We start from the raw sequence: 10,378 nt of genomic DNA on the forward strand, positions 1-10,378 counted from the left end.
TTCACATTTGTTGGGTCACTGTTTGGTTGCAGCTTAGGTGTAAGTTGACAACATTTTGTGTGTAGTGATGACTACCGTGACCCGTTTGTGCATTGTGGTTGTTGCAGTCCACGTTTGGTTGGGCCACTTGTGTGTTGGTGTTCTTGCGTGTTTGAATTGCAGCTAAGCTTATCAGTAGTGTTATGCCCTTTTTTTTTGTTTGTGGGATGTGGTCACTCCAGAGATCAGTGGATCTTGGGTTGGAAGGCCACAGCCACTACATAATTAGGTCACTGTGTTGCTGGTTTCTTGCATCAATCGTGTGTGTGTGTGTGCGTGTGTGTGCGTGTGCGTGTGCGCGTGCGTGCGACCAGGTGTCCATTTTGTGTTGTGGTGGTGGCAGCTCACTTCACTTGGGTCTTTTGTGTTGTTGTTGAGAGAACAGCAACTTTGTAGGTGATCTACTTGTGTGACCCTTGTTGGTTTGTGTCTGTTGCACTCCACTGGTTTGGTCACCTGTGGTGCTGTGTATGGTTGTGAATAAATGCAATAACTTTGTTCGACTTGTTTGTTAACCTCATGGTGGTAGCCATTTTGTGTCTTGTGGGAGTGGGACCCACTTTGTATGGCTACCTGTTTGTTTGGCTGCTGTCCTTGATCTAGTAGCAGCACCTTCGTTGGCCCGTTTTGAGTGAACTTGGACCTTGTTACCCTTGTCATATAGGCAAGCATTTTGACTCCCCTCTGACCTTAGGTTAACACCTTTTTTGTAAGCAGTCCCTATTTGTTTCAGAGTACAATGATTAAACATTGGTACAGTCACAGTGAACTAGTTAGTATTATTGTATGTGACTCACTGTTTATTCATTGTTTTAAGGGTGGGGGTGTTACGGCCACGTGTTGTGTTCTTTGTTTGTCGTTTCCCTTCCCTTTTCTGTAGCTCCGCCCAGGTTGTGTCCCCCATGATTGCCAGATGAGACGCACCTGGCCAGGTGATCAAGCAGCAGATAAAGACTTCGGTTTCCTGCTGCCAGAGAGAGGCTTCTAGCTTGGGGACCGCTGTGGTCTTGCTGCCTCTTAGCCTGGGAGTTTGTTGTTATGTTTGTTAAATGATGTTGTATTAATAAATCCCATGGATTTGGTACTTTTAAAGGTGTTTCAAGTAGTCGTTTTGGGTCAGTGGTGGAATGTTTGTTCGCCCCATAGGGCCACTAGGGTTGGGGCGTAACACTATTATAGTCAGAGAATGTCTCATAAGGGTGCTTTGGCCACTGAAGGGAAAACTTGGGCGACTGTGACTTACTTTCCTCTACCCAAATAAATGTCCCGGTGCACGTAACTCTGTCAGGCTATTGCATTTTGTACTTCTGTCGATCAATTTCTTATTTCTTGTTAGTTAGCCTACTGCATCCAATCAGCGCTGAAGTGTAGTACCTACCCTTTCCGTTCAGAGTTAATGTAATGTCGTTTCCATTTGGGGGAGCGTGTTTTTGTATTGGGGGGAGGTGAACAAGTCATCCAATTTGGGGGGAGTGCTTTCATTTGGGGGATGTACTCATATTAGGGGGGGGTGTTTTGCACTTCGGGCCCGCCGTAGTCCTGTCTGAAGTGCTAGCTGCAAGCGCTATGCGTCGATCAAAGAGTATGGGAGTTGAATCTGCGTGCGTGATGCAGTTAGTCTCAAACGTGCAGTGGAATTCTATTGCTATGGGTATTCTCCCTACTGATAAAGTAGAACGGATTTGATTGTGAAGCAATGGAAAGATCGCTGGACTAGTAGACCATTAATGCACTAATATTTTGATCGCAAAAGTGGGGGGGTCCAAACTATTTTTTTTTTTTTATGTGGGGGGGACGTGACCCCCCCAAGTTACATTGCGGCGACGCCCATGGATGTATTACTTTTTAGTACAACTGTTCAAGTATTCCATTAAATAAAACCAAATTAATTTAACTTTCCTGAAGCCCAGATCAAAGTTGTGCATTATACATACATTATAAATCAATATGCAATTATTATAAGGTAAGTATTACATATATTTTATAGATTCACACTTTTACATATATTTTATAGATTCACACTTTTTACCAGTCTAATAATTGTTAAAGTCACATACTCACACTGGGCAACTATAAATGCAGAATTTCTGTGGGCCTATATGGGGCTTAATTGTCTTGAGAACCAGGCACTGTGAAGTTGCAAGTTGGCAGGCGTCTTGCTCATGACCCAAGGACATGCAGTGTCAACTGTTTGCATCTAATAAAATTAGTGCTGTCAGTTTAACGCGTTATTAACGGCGTTAACGCAAACCCAAATTAACGGCGTCAATTATTTTATCGCGCGATTAACGCTCTTTTTGGCCTAGCAAACTTTGTAGTTTTTTTTACATGCTGTTGCAACAACTACCGACGTTGGAAAAACTACAACACCACACCGGATCTAGCTAGACCGGAAACAAAACAACAGGCACGCCAAACACTCGTTTGGCTTGCGAGCTGGCTAAAGAGTAGTAGCAGAGCCCGTTTACGGATATTAGACATTCTCTGGTAGTAGGCTAACGTTACGTTTTGAGTGGATGACGAGCGCGAGATGCCGAAATGGATGCCAATAAGAATCTGTGTGTTTTGTTGTAAACTGAGCTATCATCGCAGCACGTCCAGTCTGAAATACCACTTGATGGCCAAGCACACAGCTGATGCGAATTCTCTGCCCCCTCGTCAAAGCCAGGCGATTGCAATGTTGTTTTCAATAAAAAAAAATATTTGCACAAAGCAATCCGAACCACTTTTCTATGTTGATAAGAGCATTAAAATTTGAAAAAAGATTGGGACAAAAAGAAATCAGGGACATTTAGAATAGATAAAAATGTGCGATTAATTGTGATTAATCGCGAGTTAACTATGACATTAATGCGATTAATCGCGATTAAATATTTTAATCATTTGACAGCACTAAATAAAATATATAATGTAAATAGGCTTTATGAACGTGTTCATTGCCAAGCGTTTGGCCCACGGGCACTGCACTAGTGTTGGTTGAAAACACAAAAACTACCCTGAACTGAGTTTGTTAGGTTGTTATGATTTAGTTATGATTTTTAGTGATGGATAATGATGCAATGATATTAATTTTGATTATGATTACATGAAATTGACATGATTATAATGTACATCTATAATTATATTTGTGAACACATTGATGGGTATGTATTCCCTAGATAATCTATTTTTGAAAAAAGCAGGAAGTCATTTTTGTTTAGTAGTAGTTAAGCTTCTTACAATGAATAGAAACACCAAAGTGAAATGTAGTGCTGTACAGTAAATCTATAAACAAATACAACTGTTTAGGTATATGTAAAAGCAGGGTTCGTACGGATACTGTATAATGAAATTCCAGTACTTTCAAGGACTTTTCAAGCATTATTTCAGGGGTTTTCAAGGACTACAATCAGATATCTCATTTATCAAACATATACTTTAAATTCATCTTTATTAAAGCTACATATGTTATTCGATCAAGAGCAGCGAGTGATTTACTGTTTTTCTTTTGTTATTTGATTACAGTTTTTTTCAATCACTAAGAAGCGCTTACCCATACTTCGGATACTTTTTCTAAACTCTTAACACAGACTGACACCTACAAAACACAATTGGCCAAATGGATAATTTTCTTCTCAAAAACACATTTTGTTAAATATATACTAACTCTCCATTTCAAGACAGAACACATGTTTCTCTGCACACACTGACTTTACCAAAACAGTGGAAATCTGACTCAAAATGAAATTATTTTGTCAAAGAATAACACTTGTTTTCACTTCACAAGGTACATGCAGTCAATCAAAGTACACCAGGTTTCAAAATACTGGCTATAGTTGACATTATAAAAACTGACTAATAGACTTATGTTTCAGGTATTTGCATGCAAAACATGCAATCCACCTTTTACACTAAATGTATTGGTTGGGAACTGTATGTCCACACAGTAGCGGACTGGCCATCGGGAGAATCGGTAGACTTCCAGATGGGCTGAAGCACTTTTGGGCCGGAGGGCCGCCGGAAGGGCCAACGGCCCTCCGACCCATAATTTTTCACTACTAATAACAATTTTGGAAGAAGATTGAGCAACACGGTTTGCCGGCCCCCCTTTCCTCCAGGCCGGCTGGTCTATTCCAAATGAACGTCTATGCAGCCCTTAGTGCCGCTTAAGGCCGATTTATACTTGTGCGTTTTTACGCACACGCACACGGGGGAACGCCCTCTCCTTCAAGAAACGCCCTCTGCGTGTCTTCGCAGAGCCCTCGCAGAGCTAAACAGCTAAACAGTACATGTAAATCAGCATCTGACTTAAAATGTGACGAGAAATGGACAGTGTAGTTGCTGAAAATGTGCTTATTATATTGATGAAATGGTTCATTTGTAAATTTGCTCCGACTTTTCGATAACCTAGCTAGCATCGCAGTGCAGCGTCATCTACTGTTCTGGCTGTGAATTGCTTTCAGCACGCAGAGCCGTCGGAGTAGTATAAATTCAACCAGTCCGTCCGACTCCGTGCGTGCGTCTGTCCGTTAACGGAGACGCAGAAGTATAAATCGGCCTTTACACACAACAGTGACACTGACAGATCGAAAGTTAGCTATAGAGACAATATAAAGATGGAAACCAGGTTAAGAAATGTAACGTAATTACCTTCACGAGACAATGTTTTACCAATTGGACAAACGGCTATGTTTGTTTGTTTTACATCAAGCTCAAAAAACTATTTTTTGCTCAAATCAGCCAAAATTATTTGCGCGCTCGCATTAAAGGCAATTTATACTTCTGCGTCTCCGTTAACGGACAGACGCACGCACGAGTCGGACGGATTGGTTGAATTTATACTACTCCGGTGGCTCTGCGTGCTGAAAGCAATTCACCGGCAGAACAGTAGATGGCGCTGCACTGCAATGCTCGCTAGGTTATCGAAAAGTCGGAGCAAATTTACAAATTTTTACAAAATAAAATTTTAATTCAGATGCTGATTTACATGTACTGTTTAGCTGAAATATGAATTGTAAAAACTTACAACAATGGCGGTCAAAGGATTCTGTTTTCTCGTTGGTCACGGCAACCCCGCCCCCGCGACTGACGCAAGCGGTTCTTAATACGGACCGATCACAGCCAAGGGGTATCCGTAAAATGACGGACAGACAGATGGATAATCAGGAAAATCAAGAGGTGCACGCAGAGCTTTGCGAGGGGCGGGACAAGGGGGAGAGGACACGGAGAGGGCGTTTCTTGACGGAGAGAGCATTCCCCGTGTGCGTAAAAACGCAGAAGTATAAATCGTCCTTTAAGCGTGGAAGTCCCAAAGCCTCACATCAGGCACAGAATGTGCATGCATTAGCAGGGCGCTCGCTGTGGTAGCGTATACGGGATCAGTTCTGGTAGGCCGGTCTGGATCAAAGTCCAGGGCCTATTTTTACTCCCAGTCCGTCCCTGTGTCCACATATACAATAATGTTCACATTCAAACATTTCTGTAAAAAGCTCATCTATTTGTTATTTCTTAGGCTACTGTTTACTAAAGGAAGTACAGCAGAAACACAGTATAAAGTAATAGAACAGAAAGTTTTACCGTAATGCTTACAGTGAACAACACATTGGTTTGTTGAAAGATGTGTATAATGGAGGCAACTGTTGACCACCTCAACTTGGGTTGCACTCTTTCACCAGCCTCTTAGTGAAAGACCGTGGTTGATTATACGGTCACTGATAGTGCAGGGCTCCGGACTGCGACCAGTTTGAGACAGTGCAAGCATTTTTACAAGCACTCGCGCATGTGCGACCTACACATTTTGAATTAATTGGGTGTGCACAATGTCAGCACACGTTAGCAACAACGCAGATACGACGTTCTAGTAAGACAGCGATATCAGCTTTCCTTCTGCATTAGTACCGTAGCTTAAAGTCTAGGAAAGTTGAGGCTATTTTTGGCTAGGTACCTATAAACCCAGCTAAAAGTCTTGGAAAGTTTAGGATATTTTTCGCTAGGTTCCTACGAACATGTCTTAATCTGCCAGACAAGTGGGTGCCCCTTCGTTCTTTTGGTGAGCAGATTCATGAGCCCTTCTTACCCAGCGTCATGGAGCCGAGCAGCTAAATACTTATTTAACACTAGCGTTGCTACTGTATCCCTGCCTGTGTTTGAGCTGTTGCGCTGTTATACTCGGCAAGTATCGTGTTGTGGTGTCGGAGGACTGATCGAAAAGTGCATCATACATTTAAGTCATTTAGCTAAGACTTGCATGTACAGTACGTAATGTCACATTAAATAATGTATTTAAACTCAAGCTTTTATGGTGCGTTGCAGGGGCGATTCTAGGATCAGACCTTTAGGGGTGCTCAGCCCCCAATGAGAATGCGACATGAATACAGTGCCTTGCAAAAGTGCTAAACGTAAACCCCCTTGCTAATATAAATCCCAAATTTCAGTGGATAACAAATAATACATATGTATTATTATGCAAAATATTGAATGAAAAAACTAAGGATGTCCCTTGCTTCATGAACTACCAGCATCAAATGATAATAAACAATATATTTAAGAAAATAAGATAAAAATATTAGGAGTGCTTGAGCACTCCTAAAAAGGATTTAAAATTGCCACTGAATTGTACCCTCTCCAGTTACATTAATAAATGCATTGCCGGTCAATATAAGGTGTGCCCCTTAATTTTCTGCTTGCGCTCAAAAATTTCAGTCAGGGGCTACTGTGCTCCTAGTAAAAAAAGTTAGTCTGGAGCCCTGTGGTGGTAAGAAATTCATCATTGACTACTGTTCTTGCAGCCCTTGGAATGCCACCACCACGCATTCTTACACCTCTACCTGGCCCTCTCCTTGGGCCTGCTCTTATCCTCAGCCCTGCTCCTCTCACTGCTTCTGCACCTCTCCCTCCATCTCTCACTGGGCCTGCTCGAATCTCCCTGGGCCCGTTGCTCTGCCTCGTTCAAACATGACAGTGTTTGTAATTTTCTGTTTCCAAAAACATCACTCCTCAAAGTCCTTCTTTTATAGTAATTGAAGGAAATAACCCCTGCCACTGAGTCTAAGCCAGACTGGAATCAGCTGTGGTCGGCCCACTTTATCCAACATAAATCAGCTGTGTGTCCATTTTTCAATTGTCTTTTTTTTTCTTTCAGCTGAGATATGTTGTTTTTGAACTAATATCATTGCAGAAGCAGATGTTTTTATACTGTATCTAAGGTTGGGATAATTGTTTTTAATATTGTGGGATGTTGTGTGTTAACATTCGTAAACTACACAAACAATCCATTATTTTGTTGGGAGGTATAGCTTGTCTGTTAAGAAAATGTAAGCGTTGTGGAAATGTGTTCACTGACTGCATATTGTGTGAAAAAGACATGAAACATGTGAATTGTATGAAAAATACAATTCAAAAAATACTGATGCTGTGCTAATTGTGTTTAGAGTTTTGAAAATGTGACAACTGTTTGGACAAATGCTTGTTAGCGACTGAAAACAACTGTAACATTAATGAGATGAACAGCAGTGGGTTTATTAGACGACTGTCTCTTTAAGACCTGACGCACATGTCACGTATCTGACACGAATACAGTTTTCTTCCAGCTCTTTACCATTTGAAACTCATTAAAGACTGCTTATGAGGATACTCTCAAAAATGGTAATTTTAACAATTTTCTGTTTCGTCCTCAAGTCGGCTTAATTACTGTAATACGGTACTGGCGCGCTGGCTGAGAAGAAGCAGCCTTTCTCTCGGTGTTTGAGTCAGGTGTTGCCGCTTCAGACAGTGCTTCTTTAGAACCAAATTGATTCTACTTTGCTCTTATCGGACTTTAAAAACAGTTAAATTAATTGAGAACATGATCATATGCTATAACGCAAACCAAAGAATGCCAGAAAAAACGGATGGTTCTTTAATTAAATTAGCAGGAGGGGGATGGGCTGAGGCGTTAATTTTGAGCGAAAATACTTTTTTTATTTTATCATTATAGTTTTTCACAATTGCTAAAACACTAAACCCCAATTATCTGAATCAAGTGTTCAGTGAACTAAACCAATTTGTCAAATCAGACACTCTTTTGGCAAAACCCTAAACACATTTTCATTCACTAAACAAATTTTGCACTGGGATGCACTTGTGCTGCAAAATTGTAAACATGGGGCAAACAGTAAACACAACTACAACACAGTTGTCATCTGTAAAACACAATGACTCAAAATTGTTCACACTTGTTTCTAATGCGGTTTGGGACAATGTAAGCTTTCACCGTGGTATCCAAATACAAGAATAGTTCAACATCAACCAGCATTTTTTACTTTAAATGGTTGCCTTCCATCATACAGCCCTTTTCTCAACCCAATTGAAGAATTTTTCTCTGCATGGTGGTGGACGGTGTATGACTAAAACCCATTTAACAGGGTACATTTCTTACAGATACCGTAATGGAATTGGCCTGTGGTAACATAGACGTGGAGTATTTTCAAGGCTGGATCCAGCACACCAGAGGGTTTTTTCTTTGTTGACAGTTGTAAGTTGGGATGGTTACTGTAATATTTTCAAATCAAATTTACAGTATTTGTATAGCCTTTTTTACAAACAATGTCACAGAGGGCTTCACATATGGCCATAGAAGTGCCCCTCAGCCAACCTCAAGCTTCAAGGGAAAATTCCCAGAAAAAAACTCACTTGAGGAGAAAAAATGTATAGTAAAAAACCTTGGGATGAGCAATTCAGTGAGGTCCCGTCCTCCAGAAACGGTTGGTGAAAGAGAGGTGCAGAACACAGGCTAAACGTAGTCATACAGCAGGAAAGTGTCAATGGATGTTGAAACACCAAAATCCACTGTTTCAAAATCAATTTTCTTTATTACTACAGTAAATGAATTTACCGTGTAAAAGAAATAATTCTTTACATGTAAGTAACTACATGCCCTGGATGCTGTGTTCTCCATTTTGTGTTGTGTCTAATGATTGCTCCATAGTGTTTATATATTACAGTTTTTTACAGTCGCTAGGACCCATTTCTCAATACTTAAGTCACGTTTTCAAAACTCTTAACGCAGCTGTCCTAACCAACTTTCAGCTCGGCACAGCCGTTAATTTCACATTCAAAATGTAATAAAACTACCAAAGCACTTCATACATGTCTCAAATCAACTCATTCCTCCATAACAGTAGCAAAGGATGACAGCCAACAAACATACTTTGTCACCCACAAAACAATGACCTAAAAAACACTAACAACAAGTAGCATTATACAATGTTTTATACAATGTAAAACCAGGACAACTCTCTACTGTTTAGAATGTACTGCAATATATGTTACTGGAATGTATCAGACATGATGCAGTATGCTTCAATGTGTTGTATATCTTTCTTTTTTTTCCCACTAGTAATTCCAGAATACAAGAATATGTATACACACCATCCACTGATACAGATACAATAGGAATGCTACTGTAATCTTCTGCATTTGGCCATAGGTTCTCATCCACACCACATCATATGAAATCTAAGGCAATACACCTCGGAAAGAATCTTCTGGCATGCCTGATCCATCCCTGGCAGCCCAGGCATCCAGCATTCATTGCGTCCAGGAGGGACATTTGATTATGTGGATGGTGGTCATACAGTAAACCTTCCACCTCCATGAGGAAAATAATGATTCTATGGGGTTGAGGAATGGATAGTAAGGTGGGAAGAAAAGTGAAACCACTTGGCAAGGGAGTGGTGACATGCCACAATGTCCCATACAAATGTTGGCTTTCTTCTCTTTGCATCCTTTTCCTCACCTAGCACAACCCTTTATGGAGAGATCATTTTATAGCATTTAATTTTTTTTTATTTCAGTTTTATTTCTAAATACATTTAATTACAATATTACTGTAGTAATGTAGCTAATTTCTGTCTTATTCAGTTTTATATTATGTTATTGATTTGAACTGAAGTTTAGCATGTAAGCATGTGCAAATTGGCCTGTAGGTACATAGAGTTTTGGCAGTTGTTGTGTCGAAGTGAGAAAAGAATGACTGAAATTTGAAAGATGTAGTCATTGAATGCATTTTGTGCCAAAACAATGATAAATGGTTCACAGTTTAGCCCACATGTACTTCTGTTGTGCTCGCTGTGTGAAGAGTTTTGAAAACGTGACTTTTTTATTGAGAAATGTGTCCTAGCGACTGTAAAAAACTGTAATTGGTTGTTTATGATCTGAAAGCATAGTTTGATTTTGCCAGAAGAGTCAGAGGTTTTGGAAATTGAGTTTGAATATTTGGTTTTGTGTTTATAGTTTTGAGAAAATGGTTGGCTGTTTCAAGAAATGTAGGAAGTGTGTTTGTTTTAGCAATCGAGAAGAACTGTAACACTTCAAAATTACT

This window comes from Hypomesus nipponensis, chromosome 27, assembly GCF_054491055.1.
Source record: "Hypomesus nipponensis isolate SF chromosome 27, ASM5449105v1, whole genome shotgun sequence".
NCBI classification, from domain to species: Eukaryota; Metazoa; Chordata; class Actinopteri; order Osmeriformes; family Osmeridae; genus Hypomesus; species Hypomesus nipponensis.